Below are 22,397 nucleotides of genomic sequence, written 5' to 3' on the forward strand. Positions count from 1 at the left end.
CGGCGAGAGCGGCAGCGGTGCCGTCGCCAGCACCCTCAGGCTCGTGCCCACACAGGAAGCCATCTCTAACCTCTTCTACGCCACCCCCTCTCCCTCCATTACCCACTTACGGATCATCGCCACATTGGCAGCCCAATAATAGCCGTACAAATTCGACAGCGCCAGCCCCCCCCCTGTCCCTACTACGCTCCAGAAACACCCTCTTTACCCTTGGGGTCTTATTTGCCCACACGAAACCCATGATGCTCCTACCTACCCGTTTGAAAAAGGCCTTGGGAATCATAATGGGAAGGCACTGGAACACAAAGAGAAACCTCGGGAGGACCGTAATTTTAACCGACTGCACCCTGCCCGCTAGCGGGAGTGGCAGCACATCCCATCTTTTGAAATCCTCCTCCATCTGCTCCACCAACCGCGTCAAATTGAGCTTGTGCAGGGCCCCCCAACTCCCAGCCACTTGGATCCCTAAGTACCGAAAGCTCCTTTACGCCCTCTTCAACGGTAGCTCGTCTATCCCCTTTCCCTGGTCCCCTGAATGCACCACAAAGAGCTTATACATTGAGCTTATACCCCGAAAAGTCCCCAAACTCCCTTAGGATCCGCATGACCTCCGCCATCCCCTCCACTGGATCTGCCGCATACAGTAACAGGTCGTCCGCATACAGCGACACCCGGTTTTCCTCTCCCCCTCGGACCAGTCCCCTCCATTTCCTGGACTCCTTCAGTGCCATGGCCAGAGGCTCAATTGCCAATGCAAACAACAAGAGGGACAGGGGGCACCCCTGCCTCGTCCCTCGGTACAGCCGAAAGTACTCCGACCTCCGCCGATTCGTAGCCACACTCACAACCAGGGCTCGATATAGCAGCCTGACCCAGCTGATGAACCCCTCCCCGAACCCAAACCTCCGCAGCACTTCCCAGAGATACTCCCACTCCACCCGGTCGAAGGCCTTCTCCGCGTCCATAGCTGCCACTACCTCCGCTTCTCCCTCCACCGAGGGCATCATGATCACATTGAGGAGCCTCCGCACATTAGTGTTTAGCTGCCTGCCCTCAACAAATCCCGTCTGGTCCTCATGAATCACCCCTGGGACACAGTCCTCAATTCTCGTAGCCAGCACTTTTGCCAGCAACTTAGCATCCACATTAAGGAGCGAGATCGGTCTATACGTCCCACATTGCAGTGGGTCCTTGTCCCGCTTCAGGATCAGAAAGATCAGCGCCCTGGACATTGTCGGAAGCAAGGTCCCCTCCCTCCCTTGCCTCATTGAAAGTCCTCACTAGCAACGGGCCTAGCAGGTCCACGTATTTCCTGTAAAACTCGACCGGGAACCCATCTGGCCCCGGGGCCTTCCCCACCTGCATGCTCCCCAATCCTTTAATCAGCTCCTCCAGCCCAATTGGCGCCCCTAAACCAGCCACCTCCTCCTCCTCCACCCTCGGGAACCTCAGCTGATCCAAGAATCGTCGCATCTCCTCTTCCCCCGCTGGGGGCTCAGACCTATACAGATCCCCATAGAAGTCCCTAATACCGCGTTTATTCTCACCGCATTCCGCACCGTATTCCCCCCGCTATCCTTAACTCCACCTATCTCCCTCGCTGCCTCCCTCTTACGAAGCTGATGTGCCAGCATCCGACTCGCCTTCTCCCCATACTCATACGTCGCCCCCTGCGCTTTCCTCCACTGTGCCTCTGCTTTCCCTGTGGTCAACAGGTCGAACTCCGTCTGGAGGTTCCGCAGCTCCCTGAGTAGTCCCTCCTCGGGGGCCTCTACATATCTCCTGTCCACCCTTAAGATCTCCCCCACCAACCTCTCCCTCTACCTGCCCTCTCTCTTCTCCCTGTGAGCCCTGATGGAGATTAACTCTCCGCTGACCACCACCTTCAGCGCCTCCCAGACTATCCCCACCAGCACCTCCCCGTTGTCGTTGGCCTCCAAATATCTTTCAATGCACCCCCGCACCCGCCCGCTCACCTCCTCATCCGCCAATAATCCCACATCAAGACGCTACAGCGGGCGCTGGTCCCGCTCCTCCCCCAACTCCAGCTCCACCCAATGCGGGACGTGGTCTGAGATGGCTATGGCCGAATACTCCATTCCCTCCACTTTCGGGATTAGCGCCCTACTCAAAATAAAAAAATCTATCCGGGAGTAGACTCTGTGGACGTGGGAAAAGAAGGAAAATTCCCTGGCCAGTGGCCTGACAAACCTCCATGGATCCACTCCCCCCATCTGGTCCATAAACCCCCTGAGCACCTTGGCCGCAGCCGGCCTCTTACCCGTCCTGGACCTAGAGCGATCCAGTGCTGGGTCCAGCACCGTGTTGAAACCCCCCCCATTATCAAACTTCCTACCTCCAGGTCCAGAATCCGACCCATCATGCGTTTCATAAATCCGGCATCATCCCAATTCGGGGCATATACGTTTACCAGTACCACCCGCACCCCCTGCAACCTACCGCTCACCATCACATATCGACCTCCATTATCCACTACAATATGCATTGCCTCAAACGTCACCCGCTTCCCCACCAGTATTGCAACCCCTTTGTTCTTCGCATCCAGCCCTGAATGGAATACCTGTCCTACCCATCCCTTTCTCAGCCTAACCTGATCTGCCACCTTCAAATGTGTCTCCTGGAGCATAACCACTTCTGCCTTCAGTCCCTTTAAGTGCACAAACATCCGGGCTCTCTTGACCGGCCCGTTCAGGCCCCTCAGATTCCAAGTTATCAGCCGGACTGGGGGGCTGCTCGCACCCCCCCCCCCCCCCCCCCCCCCGCCGACTAGCCATCTCCTTTTCTAGGCCAGCCGCATGCCCCCGCCTCCCGCACCCTCCAGTTCCCCAGGCGGCGGACCCCCGCCCCAACCACCTCTCCTACTTCCAGCTCTCCTTTGGCCAATGCAGCAGCAACCCTATTCCACCCCCCCCCCCCCCACCCCCCCCCACCGCTAGATCCACATCTAGCCATTTTGCTCCCCCCATAACATCCCGTAAGTCAGCTGACTCCTGCTGACCCCGGCCTCTCCCGCCATTCCATCGACCCCCCCAGTGTGAGAATCCCCCCCCCCCCGGCAGTCAGTGTGCGCTCCTCTCCAGCACCGCCCACCCCCCCCCACCCGGCCCCCACGGCCGTCCTTCCCTCGCGCGGAAAAAAGCCCGCTCTTTCCTGAGCCGGCCCCGCCCCCTCTGGCGCAGCTCATTTTGCGGCCTTACCCCAATTCCCCATCCCCGGGCCTCCACTCCCCCTCTTCCTTCGTGGGGGTCTGCCCCTCCAACCCCGACGCCCACACTCTCCCACAGTCTCCCCATCAAATCCATTCCCCCATCCCCATCCAGCACTCAAACCAAAGGAACATTCCCTAAACTTAATAAACACCATATACACAGTAAACATCCCTCCACAACAAACCCTCAATTTGAGTCCAACTTTTCAGTCCGTATAAAGCTCCATGCCTCATCAGGCGTTTCAAAATAGTGGTGCCGATCTTGGAACGTGACCCACAATCGCGCTGGCTGCAGCATACCGAAATTCACCCCCTTCCGATAGAGCACCGCCTTAGCCCGATTGAAACCAGCTCTCCTCTTAGCCATCTCCGCACTCCAGTCCTGGTAAATTCAGATCCACGTGTTCTCCCACCTGCTGCTCTGTTCTTTCTTGGCCCATCTCAGGACTCACTTTCTGTCCATAGAGCGGTGAAACCTCACCACTACAGCCCTTGGCGGCTCGTTGACCTTGGGTCTCCTTGCTAGGACCCGGTGAGCCCCATCTAGCTCCAGGGGCCTCGGGAAGGCTCCCGCGCCCATCAGCGAATTGAGCATCGTGCTCACATATGCCCCGGCATCGGGCCCCTCCACTCCTTCAGGGAGACCCAGAATCCGAAGATTCTTCCTCCTCGACCTATTCTCCAGGTGCTCAAATCTTTCCGCCCACCTCTCGTGCAGCGCCTCATGCGCCTCCACCTTCACTGCCAGGCCCAAGATCTCGTCCTCGTTCTCCGAGGTTTTTTGCCGCACCTTCCGGATCGCCGCCCCTTGGGCCTTCTGGGTCTCCACTAGCTTCTCAATCGCCGCCTTCATTTGCGCCAGCATTTCTGTCTTCAGCTCCTCAAAGCAGCGTTTAAGAAACCCCTGCTGCTCCTGCGACCACTGCGCCCATGCTGCTTGGTCTCCACCCGCCACCATCTTGCTTTTCCTCCCTCGCACTTTTCGCTGCTCCAAGATCACTTTTTTCACCACTCCACTCCTGGTCCAATCCATATAATGTCGGGGGGACCTTGCTGTCACCTTCCCACACTGGAAGCCGTCGAACAATTGCCGTTGGGGCCCCTCTGGAGAGCCCAAAAGTCCGTTCCCGGCGGGAGCTGCCGAACGTGCGACCTACCTAGGCATAGCCGCAACCGGAAGTTCGGAGAAAGCCACTTTTGATGCTCAATGAGATCAGTCTCAACCAGGGGCTGGTTTAGCACACTGGGCTAAATAGCTGGCTTTTAAAGCAGACCAAGGCAGGCCAGCAGCACGGTTCAATTCCGTAACAGCCTCCCCGAACAGGAGCCGGAATGTGGCGACTAGGGGCTTTTCACAGTAACTTCATTGAAGCCTACTTGTGACAATAAGCGATTTTCATTTCATTTCATTTCAGTTCCAAGATCATCAGTTCCGGAAGTGAAATGCCGATGTGGGCAGCACGGTAGCATAGTGGATAGCACTATGGCTTCACAGCGCCAGGGTCCCAGGTTCAATTCCCGGCTTGGGTTACTGTCTGTGCGGAGCCTGCACGTTCTCCCCGTGACTGCGTGGGTTTCCTCCGGGTGCTCCGGTTTCCTCCTGAAAGCTGTGCTATTAGGTGATTTGGACATTCTGAATTCTCCCTCAGTGTACCTGAACAGGCGCCGGAATGTGGCAACTCGGGGTTGTTCACAGTAACTTCATTGCAGTGTTAATGTAAGCCTACTAAATCACTGGCTTTGAAAGCAGACCAAGGCAGGCCAGCAGCACGGTTCAATTCCTGTAACAGCCTCCCCGAACAGGCGCCGGAATGTGGCGACTATGTGCTTTTCACAGTAACTTCATTTGAAGCCTACTTGTGACAATAAGCGATTTTCATTTCATTTCATTTCATAAAGATGATTATATTATGTGCTTTTTAAATCAGTGTTTCTTCCAGCCATCAAAACACTATAATGAATAAAAATTCACCATTGTTCCAGGTTGGAACGGGGACAAACTATAATTAAATTATGTCTCTTTTAACAAATTGGTTCTCAACAAATGACCGTGGAAATTTTGAAGTAGCATAATAAATAGAATAACATACCAATGCAATAATTTCCTCAAACTACTGTGCTAAAATGTTAAATGCTATGGATGGGAAATTCCAGACAACTGGGAGAAACTTTTTCAATTACACTGCCTACTTCACTGCCTTGCCCAGAGCAGTGAATTTGAGAGATTTACCTCCAAAAATACAGACCCTGATATGATAGAATCAAAGAAAGGTTACAGCATAAACATTGACCGACAGCAGCTTCTGAGTCAGTGCTAAAATGTGTTGAGATTATGACATCAAAACTTAGAATTTATGATTGCAATTGAATTGAAGCAATTAATTTTGACTTCTGCGTTTTATGCCTCTAAGATGTGCCCTGGGAATGATGAATACCCGTATGACGCAATCTCAGCCGTATTTAAAGGAACAATGCACAGATGGAAATCAAGAAAAATTCTAGAGGCAAATCAACAACTTAGCCAGGTGTAACAGATGTCATACAATAACATAGGTTGGAGGGGTCCAAATCGATCATTAGTGGATTGGTAGTGAAAGGGATTGCAAGAATGTCTACCATGAAAGAGAGTGCCTGTCTCCATATAGATTCATGGATGGCTGTCAAAATGAGTTCATGCAGGTCATGACCATGTCCATACAAGAGATGTCTGCTTCCTTAAACAGGACAATACATACCATATCTGCGGCCTTAAAATGTGCCACTGATCTCCACCAATCTGGTTTGTGGAAGATTATAGGAGTGATGTAGCACTAAATTAGGAGAGAAATGAAGGCAAAGGAGACATGAAGTGGGAACTCCACTCAATGTGTTCCCATTTCTCACTTGATGTCCAATTCTGCTGCTGTTCAAATGCACATGTAGCAGCCTTTGACAAGATCCCAAGGCTCTAAAATCCAGAGGGAGTTGGTCAAAAGCATCTCAGCATTCAGGGCAGGGATCTGAGCAGACTGCCTCTAAAAAGCTGATGCCACATAGGAAGCATGGCATAGAAATGGTCAGAAGAGAAAGTTCAAGAAATTGTTCTCTCTTTATCTCTTCCTTCTCTCTCCAAAATGCTCTCAGACCTGCTGCGATTCTTTGGTATTTTCTGTTTTTGTTTCAGATTCCAGCATCCACAGTAATTTGCTTTTATCTTCAAGAAATTGTTATTCACCAAAGATATGAAATGTGAGTTTGACAAAATATTATGTTACCCATCTTGCCCAAGGATCAACTCGCCCTTTCACTAGTTTCATGATAAATAGCAATACTTAGTGGGACTCATTGTGCGGATCTGCAATGTGATGAAAAGGGAGAGGAAGATGTTGGTTCTGATAGTGAGAAGATTGCAGAGTTTAATTTCTTATGTTTTAAGCTAGGTGAATTGTTGCAATATTAATATCGTTGCAATATTAAGGAAATCCTGGTATCTCAGGATAAGCAGCTGTTTTGGTTATGGATGCCCCACCTTCAACCTTAACCTCAGCTTAAGATGCATGATGATCCCCTTTGTTCTCCTCCACCTGTAATCATTCCTACTCCACTATTACCCTGGATACCCTTGCTGCACGGTAATAAAGGGTACTGCAGACTTATCCAGATGCCTATAGATCATTGTCAACATTCTGATGATGCTCTATAACACGTCTGGTGATCATGTGACTCTGGCAGTTACACGCCTGTGAATCATTGGATCGGGTTCCTCAAATGTCCCATAAGCCAAGTTGAACAACAAAATCTCTTGTTTCCTTTGAGCCAGAGCTCAAGTCTGCTTCCTGGAATGAGAAAGCCTGTAAAGTTGGGTTGCCGAAGTATACAAACATATAAACATGTGAATTAGGAGCAGGTATAGGCCATTTCGCCCCTCAAGCCTTTCTCTGCCATTCAATAAGATCATTACGTGATAGGAGCAGCACGGTGATGCAGTGGTTAGCACTGCTGCCTCACAGCGCCGAGGTCACAGGTTCAATCCTGGCCCTGGGTCACTGTCCGTGTGGAGTTTGCACATTCTCCCCGTGCCTGCGTTGGTTTCGCCCCCACAACCCAAAGATGTGCAGGGTAGCTGGATTGCCCCTTAATTGGAAAAATGAATTGGGTACTCTAAATTTTTTTTTAAAAGATCATTGCGTGATCTGATTGTAATCTCCACTCCACATTCCTGCATCCTCTCCACATCCACTCTTTCAAAACCCCACAGAACCCTAAAGGTTTCAATCAAGTCACCTCTCACTCTAAGTATGAATGCAGTTTGACAACTCCCAGGAAATCTGCATCAACCACGTCTTGTGGTTTCACACCATCTGTGCATTGATAGATAAACATCCCTTGCGGGTTATCAAAACTTCTTATTGCTCGACTGGTGGTTAGATTGCCGCGTGTGCATAGCACCCTATACCAGTGGGAATCCAGCCAGAGAGGTGAACCCAAGTGCCCACTCAGTATAGCAATTGTCATCACAGAGTAAGTTTACATAACTCAGTCTTAGCAAACATTTCACCCACCATCTTCCTTGTGTGTTAATGTACAACAGACTATGAGTCCTTCAGGATGTCATTGGTAGTTTTGTGGAAGGAACTAGAGGTAAAAAAATTAGAGATGTGGTGACCTTCATTGTCATTTAGAATTCATCTCCACCAATCAAAAGAGGGTCTTCCGGAACCTGCAGATGTTTGCTGTCATCTGACATTAAAACTCAGCCGGTGAAAGCACTTTTTTTTTGGAGCAGCCAAGAACACTGAATTTCTGTAAACTTTATAACACAAGAAGTGCCTCCTGCAACCTTGACCCCTTTCCTGTGCATGTCCCTCCTGTGCACCTCTCCTGAGCACCTCTCTCCTGTGCATCTGTTAATCCCATCACAGCATGTCATTGCTGTTGTGAATGGTAATAGCCTTTCTCTTCTGAAGTGCCGTCAAACATACCCAATATGTTTCCCATGTTAGTTCTGCCAGTTTAAAACCCTCTAAAGTTGAGGTTAAATTATAATCACACAAGTACTGTCTGCCAAATATTGGTTATAGGGAACTGAGATGCAAGTTGCAAACTGTAAGGTTTTATTCAGATGGGACGGCAGGTTTAAATACCCACCTGGACCTCAGTTCAATCTTCAATCTTGCTTCTGTTTCTCTGGTCATTTTCCCAAGGGGGAAAACCATGTTGAAGTTGTTAAATTTATTGCTGCTCATTAACATCTCCGAAGGATATTAATTTCAACAATACTATTTGGCCGCCTACAATAATTAAAGCCTCGACTTTGGAGATTGGGTTACCCACAGGCATCCAGATATGTTTCCTTTAACCACGGGTGCATGAGGGTCACAATAACAAAATTCCCAATCTACCCCTCAATGCCTCTGTCCGTGGGGTTAGAATACCCCAGAGTTAGAAACCACAGTAGTCAATGCTTCTAGATAATCCAGCATCTTATTACTTTCTTTGTCAATATAATAGCAGAAAGCAAGATAAAGGATGGAATTCTCTCAGAAAATTAGTAAGTGTCATTTTGGTAATGAAAATTGGTGCAAATTGTGCCGATCCTCCCACACTTTCTTTTTAATTTAGAGTACTCTATTTTCTTTTCCAATTTAGGGGCAATTTTGCGTGGCCAATCCACCTACCCTGCACACCTTTGGGTTGTGGGCTGAAACCCACACAAACATGGGGAGAATGTGCAAACTCCACACCGACAGTGACCCGGGGCCAGGATCGAACCTGAGTCCTCAATGCCGTAGATAGCAGTGCTAACCACTGCGCCACCGTGCCGCCCACGGTCTTCCCACACTAAGTCACTTTTTTGGAGCCAGGAGTGATTTGTGCCGATAATGAGATGTGCAGGACCCAAGGACACTGGCAAGGCCAGAACCTCAGAGGCTGGGCTTGTGGTGCAATGGTAGCGCATCTGACTCCAAATCAAAATGTTGCATGTTCAAATCACGTCAGGCTCACAGAGTTTTTCTGCAGGTCTGGTTCCTGAATTTTATATTTAGGAGTGGCACAGTGGTTAGCACTACTGCCTCACAGTGCCAGGGACCTGGGTTCAATTCCAGCTTTGGGTGACTGTCTCTGTGGAGTTTGCATTCTCCCCCCGTGTCTGCGTGGGTTTCCTCCGGGTGCTCTGGTTTCCTCGCACAGATCAAAGATGTGCTGGTTAGGTAGATTGGCCATGCTAAATTTCCTTTTAGTGTCTAAAGATGTGCAGGCTCGCTGGGGGTACGGGGATGGGGTGGGGGAGTGAACCTAGGTAGGGTGCTCTTTCAGAGGGTCAGTGTAGCCACTTGACCCGAATGGCCTCTTCTGCACTGTAGAGGTTCTATGGATCTCTCTCAAAATAACACTACAGACCCATCCTCTCTTCTCGCCAGCAAAATTCCCTACCCCAATCGCCGGCATCAGGCCCCCCCCCACCTCAATCTCTGGTACCAGCACCCCTCCTCCGACCCCATGCACAAAAGGATCCTCTCTACCAAGGAGAGTGGTGGCGCCTCTGGGAATGCCAGGAACGTTCATCTAACATCTGACGGTACCTAAACGAATCCGGGTCAACGGGCCCAAACTTCTCTTTCAATTCCTCCATGCTGGCCAAACGCCCCTCCAGAAATAGATCACATAATCTATCCAACCCCTTCCCCCTTCCTCCTTCCCCTTTCATACTCCAAATATGGCATCCAACCTTGCTGGCTCAAACAGGTGGTTAGCACATATGGGGGCCAGCCTTGACACTGACCCTAGTTTAAAATGTTGACGGAGTTACCCCATATTTTTAAAGTGGAGACAACCACCGGGTTTGACGAGTACTTTGTCAGTGCGAACGGAAGAGAAGCCATCACCAATGCACCCAAATTGTACCCCTGCATGACCCCTCCATCTGCACCCAGGTAGACCCCGGATCCCTGACACAAATTTCTCCAAAACTGCACAAGTACCTCCATTCCATTCCACCAAATGCCTTTTCTGCATCCAACGACACAATTATCTCTGGCTCCATCCTGGCCGCTGGGGTAAGAACCATATTCAGCAGTCGGCGTACATTGGACAACAGTCTTCGGCCCTTTACAAATCCCGTCTGGTCCTACCCAACTACCTCTGGAAGACAGGGTTTCAACCTCAATGCTGGAATCTTAGCGAACAGCTACGTTAAGAGTGAAATGGGATGGTACGACCCGCATTCCACAGGATCCTTGTCCTTTTTCAGGGGAAGGAAGATGGATGCCTGCCCAAGCATCGCAGGAAGGGAAACCCAAGACAAAGAGTCATTGAACATCCCCACCAGTAACGGAACCAGCTAGTCCACAAACTTCTTAAATATTTCCATCGGGAACCCATCAGGCCACAGTGCCTTCCCTATTTGCATCTGACCTATCGCTGTTTGGACCTCCTCCAGACCCAACGACATCTCCAACCCATCCCGCATTTCCTCCCCTACCTCAGGGAACTCCAAACCCACTAAAACTCTGTCATCTGAGACTCTTCTACAGGCTCCAACCTGTGAAGCCTCTCATAAAAGGTTTGAAATGCCGATTTCACTTTATTCGGGGCTGAAACCAGCCTACCTCCCAAATCCCAGGCGGGATTCTCCGAAATGGAGGCAGAGTGTTCGCGCCATCGTGAACGCCGTCGAGGTTCACGACGGCGCGAAACGGCCCCTATCCCGACCGATTCAGGGCCCGATAATGGGCTAGGAGCGGCACCGCGTCATTTACGCGCACTAGGCCTTGGTGCCGCGTAAAGGCAGCGCCGCATACATGACGTGGCTGGTGCCGCATAACTGCCGTCACCCGCGCATGCGTGGTTGCCGTCCTCTCCGAGTCCGCCCCGCAAGAAGATGTCAGACGGATCTTGCGGGGCTGCGGAAGAAAGGAGGTCTGCCTTCAGAGAGGCTGGCCTGACGATCGGTGGGCACCGATCGCGGGCCAGGCCCCATTTGAAGACTCCCCGGGGCAGGATCCCCCCCCTCCCCACCGCAGGCCGCCCCCCCAGTGTTCCCGCGCTGTTCCCGCCGGCAGCGACCATGTGTGGACGGCGCAGGGGGGAACCCGCCGTTTTGGGCTGGCTGCTGGGCCCATCCGGGCCTGAGAATAGCAGGGGTTCCGGAGAATCGCCATTTTGTGTGTCTCGGGCGACTCTCCGGACTGCGCCGCGCCGAACTCGACGGGGCCGTTATCGCCGCTTGGGAGGGCGTCGGACCGGTGTCGCGGGAAAATTTGGCGACCCAGGTGATTCTCCCAACTGGCGAGGGAGCGGAGAATCGCGCCCCCCCTTATCTGGATAATCTCTCGAGAGGCCACCTGCCACCTTAGCTGGTGAGCCAAGAGACAGATGGCTTTCTCCCCATATTTATAGATAACCCTCCTCAGACACTGCAACGGACGCACCGGCCTATCAGTAGACAACAGATCAAATTGCATTTGCAGTTTTTTCCTGCTTGCCAGGAGTTCTGAGGTTGGGTCACTCGAGTATTTATAGTCCACTTCCAAAATGTCATCAACTAACTTCTGGCACTCCTTCCTAGCCTCCCTGTCCATGTGTGCCTTGTTCACCTCTAATCACTGCCTTCAACGCCTCCCATAGAATAGAGGGCAAAATCATTCCATTCTCGTTGAACTCCACATAACCCCACATCTGCCAACAGCCCTGGCCACATCCATTCTTCATCTTGTGCGTTGCATTGGGCCTGCCTCCAGCACTATATCTGCAAAATATGAGCATGGTCTGAGACGACTATTGTCAAATATTACTCCTTCCTCACCCCGTGACGAAGAGACCTACCCATCACAAAGTAATCTATCCTAGAGTACACCGTGTGTACTGGGGAGAAAAATAAAAACTCTATACCACGCCCCCCCCCCCCCACATAAACTCCAGCAGCTCCTTTGCCACCTCTGAAGGGGCCAACAACTTTGGATTAGATCGATTGAGTCACGGATCTAAGACACAATTTAAATCTTCCCCTATAATCAGTTGATGTGTATCTAGATCCGGTATTGCGGCTAACAGCCGCCTTATAATCATCACGGCATCCCAATTCAGGGCATACACGTTTACGACAATCAGCGACTTACCCTCCAGCATGCCTGTGACCATCACAGACTTACCCCATATCAGCCATCACCCTTTTTGCTAAGAAACGGACTCTCTTGTTGATTAAGATCGGCACACTCCGGATCCTACTATCAAAGCCCAAGTGGAATACCTGGCTCACCCAGCCCTTCCGAAGCCTGGTCTGGTCCCGCACCCGCAAATGGGTCTCCTGTAAAAACACCACATCAACCCTCAATTGTTTAGGTAAGAGAAAACTCTCACCCTTTTCACAAGCCCTCCTAGGCCCCGCTTATTCCAGATAACTAGTCCTGTCGGGGGTCTCTCACTTCCCTTCAGCCTGAAATCAGCCATATCCACTGCACTGAGTCATCCCGTCCTCATTACAAATTTCTAGGTCTCAGGCCCACCTAAGATGGCCACCGCCCCCCTCCAAAGGATAGGACAAAGAAAATCCCTAGGCAACTGTTAACTCTCTCTGCCTCTGACACCCCCCCCCCCACACACACACATAATCCCTCCCTGCTCATGTGTCTGAGCATCAGTAACCTTACTGTGTTCCACTTCCCACCGGGGTCATACAGTTCACACTGTACCACTTTAGTTACTACCCCAAACTGCCTTGGCCCCCCCACACCTCACCCCAAGAGAAAAACTCCCTCTGTTCAGAAACCAAAGAATTAACACCAGTACCATAATGTTCCCAACAAACCTTTCCTGTCCTCTTTAAAAGTCCCATTCAACTCTCTTCAGGCAAGTCCTAGTCCTTTCTCCTTAATAAAGGCCTCTACCTGCTGTGACGTGTCGAAGTAGCGATCTTTTGACTCCATCGTGACTCACAGCCTCACCGGATACACCACCCCGAACCCCACTCCTTTCTAATATAACACAGCCTTCGCCTTGTTAAAGGCCACACGTCTCTTTGCTAGTTCTTTCCGGCAGTCCCACTATCCTGAGGTTCTATCGCCTCAACCTGTTTTCTAGGTCTTTCATTTTTTCTCTCAGGCCCTTGCTCCTCTCTTCCAAGAACTGTATCTCTGCTTCCAACGAGACAAGCCGCCTTTCAGTCCATGACAAGGCCTCCTCTACATCCTTCAGCTTCTCGCCTTGATGCGTCACAGCTTTCGTCATCTTTCCCAACTGTTCTTGGATCGGGCCCAATGCTTCCTCAATGGTAGCTTTGAAGGACTCCCTTAGCTCCTTGCCTTGCCGAACAAACTGTTTGTCCATTTGTTTCCTAAACTTCTCAAACTCCTGCGCCATCCCCACAGTCAATGAGTCTACTGTGAAGGGAATGGCTGCAGCTACCATCTTCCCTCCTTCAACTCCCTCACCGAACTATCGACCTGAGGCTTCTTTCCAGCAGACTTCTTCGACAAAATGTTTTTATTGAAAGATTTTTATGTTGTGACATACAGACTTATCACACACACACACACTATACAATTGCAGTTGCCCAAGAAAAATAAAAAGAAAGGAAAAAATACATCACAAGAGTATACAAATAGCAAAACCATAACACAGCAATAGCCAAGGGAACAGAAATAAATGTTTGACATCTTTAATTCATTCCAGACACTTGGAGTTAAACTATACACTTATGCTGTCCATTTTGCCGGCGTGGTCTATATTAGTGGATCATGCCCGACATGGTAACTTTTGGCTTGTGGTAACAAAACAGAACCCCCACCCCCCCTCCCCTGTTGTCACCTGTGGGGAAGAGGATCGTCCCAGCATACCATCTCACCTGGTTGGACCAGGAACTAGGGCGAGGCCAGTGAGGCCTCGTGAAGGGAACTTGCCCTTCTTTTTGGGACGAGCTTCTTTATCGCTGCTCGTGGGCCCCTGCACCTCTGATGCCATGTATATTTCCCTTATGTTTTAGGGACTGCCTCTTACCCCCTACCCCCCCCCCCCACCCCACTCACTATCTCCCCACCCTTTATGATTTCATTTGATTTGATTTATTATTGTCACATGTATTAGTATACAGTGAAAATAATTATTTCTTGCATGCTATACAGACAATGCATACCGTACATAGGGAAGGAAGGAGAGACAATAGAATGTAATGTTACAGTCATAGCTAGGGTATAGAGAAAAGATCAACTTAATACGAGGTTGGTCCATTCAAAAGTCTGATGGCAGCAGGGAAGAAACTGTTCTTGAGTCGGTTGGTATGTGACCTCAAATTTTTGTATCTTTTTCCTGACGGAAGAAGGTGGAAGAGAGTGGCCAGGATTCTCCAAAATCCAGGCCAAGTGTTGACGCTGGCGTCAACGGGCTTCTAGGCCCAGTCGTTCTCCTCGTCGTCTGGGGCTAGAACGGCGGCGGACTGCTGTGCGTTGCTCCGGTGCTGAAAGCCAGCCCTACACAGCCGGCACGGATCCGCGCATGCGTGCCACGGCCAGCGTGTGTCCGCGCCTGCGCGCCACGGCCATCTCCGTGCCAGCCCCCGGGCAACATGGCGGAGCCCTACAGGGGCCCGGCGTGGAGGAACATAGTCCCCCCCGGAATGAGCGCACCCGCCGATCAGTAGGCCCCGATCGCGGGCCTGGCCACCGTGGAGGCCCTCTCCGGAGTCGGCTCCCAGCGCCCCCCACCAGGACGGCCCCCGCAGCCAGAACGGCGAGGTCCCGCCGGGTGGGACCATATGTAAACCACGCTGGCGGGACTCGGGGGGGCAAAGCCCATCAAGCGTGGAGAAACGCCGCGGGGGCCGCTTTCAACAGCTCCCGACCAGTGCCGCAGTGACCGCGCTGGCGCGATTGCCGCCCATTCTCCGTTCACCGGAGAATCGGCAGCCCAGCTTCCGAGCGGCATGCCGGGATTCTCGCGCACCCCCCTGGCAATTCTCCGACCCGGCGTGGGCTTGGAGAATCCCGGCCAGTATGTCCGGGATACGTGGGGTCTTTAATTTTGCTGGTTGCCTTTCCGAGGCAGCGGGAATTATAGACAGTGTCAATGGATGGGAGGCTGGTTTGCATGATGGATTGGGCTACATTCACGACCTTTTGTAGTTTCCTGCAGTCTTGGGCAGAGTAGGAACCATACCAAGCTGTGATACAACCAGAAAGAATGCTTTCAATGGTGAATCTGTAGAAGTTGGTGAGAGTCGTAGCTGACATGCCAAATTTCCTTAGTCTTCTGAGAAAGTAGAGTCATTGGTGGGCTTTCATGACTATAGTGTCTGTCATGATATCCACATCAGCATATCATGGTGCAATCACACACACACTGATGGACAGGCAGTTGGACCAACCAGCACACACATAACATCGCAGCCAATCACCAGTGAGAGCACACGCACTATAAAACAGGGAACACCACAGTTCCCGCTCATTCTACCAGGAGATAGCTCAGAGCACAGAGCTCACAGCGTGCCACTCAGACATAGACCATGTGCTGAGTGCCTCACTAAGATAGTGATAGGGCTGGGTCCACAGGTGAGCTGGTGAAGCACGTACCCAAGCAAGCAGTTAGTAGTTGTCATTGTTAAGACAATAAAACAGAGTTGTACCATCGACAGCCGTGTTGGATCATTTGTGCATCGGAACTCCCATTACGACATGATACCAGTAGTGGAAGCTAACCAGTGACTGTGAGACCTACCTGCACCCTTTCAGAAATCCGCCATCCTGCTCCATGGAAAACATTAGCCCGCTGCAGCTGCTCCGAATTGCTGGAAACCTTGGCGTAAACTGGAAGCTGTTTAAACAGCGTTTCCAGCTCTTCCTAGAAGCCACAGACAGGGAGAATGCATTGGACGATGCCTCTACTGTGGCAGGATGGGCCACTACGATGCCTGCTGTCGAACAGCTCAACCTGCCCACTCCCAACAGTTCCACCAGCCTCGTAGGGATGTGCGGGCGATTCAGCCCCCCTACACTGAGTCATATCATGACAACATGCAGACCAGCGATACCGAAGACAGGGAGCCCTTCCGCGTTGCAGTAATCCACAAGAACCGGATGTCCCCAGTCGGAACCACCAGCCGCTGCCAGTGCACAGCATTGATCCGGGCGATGAGTGGTGTGCCACCCTAACGGTTAACCGATCACAGATCACATTTCGCCTGGACACTGGTGCCTCCGCCAATCTCCTCGCATGGTCAGCCTTCCAGACCTTGAAGGTTAAACCACCGATTCTGCCAGCAGCAGCAGCAGCGGGAATTCCCCCACCTGCTTTTTCATGAACGCCCGAACCTGCATGTACCTAAAGGTATTCCCCGGGGGTAGCCCAAATTTCTCCTCCAGCGCCCTCAGACTAGCAAAGGTCTCATCAATGAACAAGTCCCCCATCCTTTTGATACCCGCCCTGTGCCAACTTAGGAACCCCCCGTCTATTCTACCCGGAATGAACCTGTGATTGTTCCATATCGGGGCCCAGACTGAAGCCCTTGCCTCCCCCTGTGCCCTTTCCACTGACCCCAGATCCTCAATGTTGCCGCCACCACCGGGCTCGTGGTATACCGCATCGGTGGAAGCGGCAATGGCGCCGTTATCAGTGACCCCAAGCTAGTATCTTTACAAGACGCTGCTTCTAACCGTTTCCACGCTACCCCCTCTCCCTCCATTACCCATTTCCGAATCATGGATAAATTCGCTGCCCAGTAATAGCTGCACCCGCCCCCCCCCCGCCCCCCCGGACTGCGCTCCAAGAACAGTCTCTTAACATGCGGGGTCCTGTTTGCCCACACAAATCCCGCAATAATCCGATTTACCCACTTGAAAAAGGACTTGGGGATGAGAATGGGAAGGCACTGGAAGACAAACAAGAACCTGGGGAGCATCGTCATCTTTACGGACTGCACCCTGCCCGCCAGGGAAAGCAGTAGCATGTCCCACCTCTTAAAGTCCTCCTCCATCTGATCCACCAGCCACGCTAAATTGAGCTTGTGCAGGACCCCCCCAGCTCTTAGACACCTGAATGCCCAAGTAACGAAAGCTTCTCTTCACCATCTTAAGTGGTAGCTCTCCCAGTCTCTTTTCCTGGCCCCTCGCATGTATCACAAAAAGCTCACTTTTTCCAATATTCAGCTTATACCCCGAAAAATCTCCAAAATCCCTGAGAATCTGCATGACCTCCCCATCCCCTCCACCGGATCCGCAATGTACAGGAGCAGGTCATCCACATACAGTGAGACACGGTGCTCCTCTCCCCCCCCCCCCGAACCAACCCCCTCCAGTTTCTGGACTCCCCCAACCCCATGGCCAGCGGCTCGATTGCCAGGGTAAACAGCAGGGGGCACCCCTGCCTTGTACCTCGATGTAATCAAAGTACCCCGACCGCAGCCGGTTCGTCGACACACTCGCTACCGGGGCCTGATACAACAATTTAACCCACCCTATAAATTCCTCTCCAAACCCAAATCTGCCTAACACTCCCCACAGGTACTCCCGCTCCACCCGATCGAAGGCTTTCTCCGTGTTCATTGCCGCCACCGCTTCTGCATCCCCCCCTTCCGAGGGCATCATGATCACATTCAGGAGCCTCCACAAATTCGTATTCAACCGCCTGCCCTTCACAAACCCCGTCTGATCCTCATTGATCACTCCCGGGACACAGTCCTCAATCCCAGTGGCCAAAACCTTGGCCAACAGCTTGGCATCCACATTAAGGAGCGAAATCGGCCAGGAGTCACATTGCAACGGGTCCTTATCTCGCTTGAGGATAAGCAAGATCAGAGCCTGCGACATCGTCGGGGGAAGGGTTCCCTTTTCCTTAGCCTCATTGAAAGTCCTCAGCAACAGCGGACTCAGCAGCTCCGAGAATTTCCTATGAAACTCTACGGGATACCCATCCGGTCCCAGGGCCTTGCCCTCATGCATACCCCCTACCCCCTTAACCAGTTCCTCCATCTCAATCGGGGCCCCCAATCCCACTACTCGCCCCTCCTCCACCTGTGGAAACCTCAGTTGGTCCAGGAAATGCCTCATCCCCCCCCGGGTTCTGCCCCCCCCCCCCCCCCCCCCCCCCGGGGTTCTGACTCGTACAATTTGCCATAAAAGTCCTTGAAGATCTCGTTAATCCTTGCCGAGCTCCACACCATGTTACCCCCCCCAACTCTAATTCCCCCATTCTCCCTGGTTGCCTCTCTCTTCCGCAGCTGATACGCCAGCATCCTACTTGCCTTCTCCCCATACTCGTACACTGCTCCCTGTACCTTCCTCAACTGAGCCTCAGCCTTCCCCATGGTAAGTAAGTCAAACTCCGCCTGCAGGCTCCAGCGCTCCTTCAACAACCCATCCTCGAGGGATTCCGCGTACCTCCTGTCCACCCTAAGTATCTCCCCCACCAATCTCTCCCTCTCCATCCTATCCCTCTTCACTCTGTGGGCCCTGACTGAAATTAGCTCCCCTCTGACAACTGCCTTCAGCGCCTCCCAGACCACACTCACCGAAACCTCCCCATTATCATTGGTCTCCACATAGCTTTGGATACAGACCTCCTCGTCCGCCAGTAGTCCCACGTCCATTATCCACAGAGGGCATTAGCCTCTCTCCTCCCCCAGCCCCAACTCCACCCAGTGCGGGCATAGTCCGAGATCGCAATGGCCGAATACTCCACCCCCTCCACTCTCGGGATTAGCGCCCTACTTACCACAAAAAAATCAATCCGCGAGTACACCTTGTGCACATGGGAGAAAAAGGAAAACTCCTTCGCCCTTGGCCTGGCAAATCTCCACGGATCCACTCCCCCCATCTGGTCCATGAACCCCCTCAGGACCTTGGCCGCTGCCGGCCTCTTACCCGATCTCGACTTACACCGATCCAGTGCCGGGTACAGGACTGTGTTAAAGTCCCCCCCCATTGCCGCCTCAAATGCCACCCGCTTGCTCACCAAAATTGCGACCCCCTTGTTCTTCACATCCAGCCCTGAGTGGAAAACCTGCCCCACCCATCCTTTCCTCAGCCTGGTTTGATCCACGATCTTCAGGTGCGTTTCTTGTAGCATGGCTACGTCTGCCTTTAGCCCCTTTAAGTGCGAAAACACACGGGCTCTCTTGACCGGCCCATTCGGGGGGCTTCCCACCGCCCCCCTGCCGACTAGCCATCTCCTTTTTTAGGCCAGCTACATGCCCGCGCTTCCCGCACCCTCCAGTCCCCAATTCACCTGGGGCCCCTACATGCTAGCTCCACCCAGGAGGCGGGTTATAAATATGCATGGCCTCCAGCTCGCAGCCATTTCGTCAGCTGCTGTGGGAGGCCACACATCTGATACTAATAAAGCCTCAGTTTGGATTCAACTTTGTCTCCTATCAAATTGATCGTGCCTCAATTTATTAGTATCAGATTCAGAAGATGGACCTCCGGATTAAACCAGATCACCTGCAGCTGGATCCACATGCAAGCGATGCCAGAAAGGACTTCCAGCACTGGCTAGCTTGTTTTGAAGCGTATATCAATGCAACGCCGACCCCTGGTCCAGAGGCTCAGAAGATTCAAGTATTGTACTCCAGACTCAGCTCCAACGTCTTCCCGCTGATCCAGGATGCTCCCAATTACGCTGATGCCATGACTCGACTCAAAGAAAATTATGAGCAGGAGACGAACATGCTTTTCGCCAGACACGCGCTCGCAACGCGTACGCAACTACCCGGTGAGTCAATCGAGGACTTCTGGAGGGCCCTGATCCCACTAGTGTGGGACTGTGACGGCCAAGACGTTACAGATAAGGAGCACTCAGATCTCCTTATGTGGGACGCTTTTGTAACTGGGATTGGGTCTGATGTTATCAGGCAGCGGCTCCTAGAAGGGGCCACGCGCAACCCCGCAGAGACTAAAACACTAGCGCTCTCCATGACGGTCGCCCTGCGCAACGTCCAGTCCTACGCCCTCAACCGCATGGCCCACGCCTCCTCCGCTTCATGGGCCCCACAGGCAGCCGCCCCAGCGGGGGCATTACCCACCCAATACGCCTGTGCTACGTGCCAGCCAGTGATCTCCGGGGGGCCCCGATGCTATTTTTGCGGCCAGCAAAAACACCCCGCCACGCTGCCCAGCCCGCGCTGCCCTTTGTAAGGCCCGTGGGAAGAAGGGCCATTTCGCAGCGGTGTGCCAGGCCCACGGTTTTTGCCTCTACGTCCTCCTTAACATCTGTACTGTACTTATCCTCGGCCTGGACTTCCAGTGCAATCCTGACCCTTAAATTCGGCGGACCCTTACCACTCCTCACTGTGTGCGGCCTCGCGACCCTAAAGGTCGATCCTCCTTCCCTCTTTGCCAATCTAACTCCAGATTGCAAACCCGTCGTCACCAGGAGCAGACGGTACAGCACCCAGGATAAGGCCTTCATCAGGTCCGATGTCCAGCGGTTGCTTCGGGAGGGAGCCATTGAGGCCAGCAACAGCCCCTGGAGAGCCCAAGTGGTAGTGGTTAAGTCTGGGGAGAAAAACCGAATGGTCGTGGACTACAGCCAGACCATCAACAGGTACACGCAGCTCGATGCGTACCCCCTCCCACGCATATCTGACATGGTTAACCAGATTGCACAATACCGGGTCTTCTCAACGGTGGACCTGAATCCGCTTACCATCAGCTCCCCATCCGTAAATCGGACCGGCCATAAACTGCCTTCGAGGCAGACGGCCGGCTATATCACTTCCTTAGGGTCCCCTTCGGCGTCACCAATGGGGTTTCGGTCTTCCAAAGGGAGATGGACCGAATGGTCGACCGGTACGTCTTGTGGGCCACGTTTCCGTATCTAGACAATGTGACCATCTGGTGCCATAATCAGCAGGACCACGACGCCAACCTCGCTAAATTTCTCCGCAACGCCACTCTCCTCAACTTCACGTATAACAAGGAGAAATGTATGTTCCGTACAAACCGCTTAGCCATCCTCGGCTATGTAGTCCTGAACGGAGTTCTGGGGCCCGATCCCGACCACATGCGCCCCCTCAGGGAACTCCCCCTCCCCCACTGCCCCAAGGCCCTCAAGCGCTGCCTGGGGTTCTTCTCACATTATGCACAGTGGACAAAACTATGCGGACAAGTCCTGCCCACTCATACAGTCCACTCATTTCCCCCTGACGGCCGAGGCCCAACAGGCTTTCGCCCGGATCAGAGCTGATATTGCCAAAGTTGGAATGCACGCCATAGACAAAACACTTCCGTTCCAAGTAGAAAGCGACGCATCAGAGTCGCCCTTGCCGCCACCCTCAATCAGGCAGGCATGCCCGTGGCTTTCTTTTCCAGCACCCTTCATGCCTCCAAAATTTGGCACTCATCCGTCGAAAAGGAGGCCCAGGCTATCGTTGAGGCTGTGCGACATTGGAGGCATAACCTGGCCGGCAGGAGATTCACTCTCCTCACTGACCAACAATCGGTAGCCTTCATGTTCAACACACACAGCGGGTCAAGATCAAAAATGATAAAATCTTGAGAATTGAGCTCTCCACCTATAATTATGAGATTAAGTATCGCCCTGGCAAACTCAATGAGCCCCCAGACGCCCTATCCCGAGGTATATGTGCCAGCACACAGGTAGACCGACTCCAGGCCCTGCACGACAGCCTTTGTCACCCAGGGGTCTCTCGGTTGTACCACTTCATTAAGGCACAAAATTTGCCCTACTCCGTCGAGGAAGTAAGTACGATCACCAGGGACTGCCAGGTTTGTGCGGAGTGCAAGCCGCACTTCTACCGGCCGGACCGCGCGCACCTGGTGAAGGCCTCCCGCCCCTTTGAACGCCTCAACGTGGATTTCAAAGGCCCCCTTCTCTCCTCCAACCGACACACATATTTCCTCAGTGTGATCGATGAATTCTCCCGGTTTCCCTTCGCCATCCCATGCCCCGACATGACGACTGTCTCCATCATTGAAGCCCTTAATTCTATCTTCATTCTGTTCGGCTTCCCTGCCTACATCCACAGTGACAGGGGATCCTCATTCATGAGTGATGAGCTACGTCAGTTCCTGCTCAGCAGGGGTATCGCCTCCAGCAGAACAACGAGCTACAACCCCCGGGGAAACGGACAGGTAGAAAGGGAAAATGGGACGGTATGGAGACAGCTGGCCCTGCGGTCCTGAAATCTCCCGGCCTCCCGCTGGCAAGAGGTCCTCCCTGATGCACTACATTCCATTCGCCA

This window comes from Scyliorhinus torazame, chromosome 11, assembly GCF_047496885.1.
Source record: "Scyliorhinus torazame isolate Kashiwa2021f chromosome 11, sScyTor2.1, whole genome shotgun sequence".
Classification (NCBI taxonomy): Eukaryota; Metazoa; Chordata; class Chondrichthyes; order Carcharhiniformes; family Scyliorhinidae; genus Scyliorhinus; species Scyliorhinus torazame.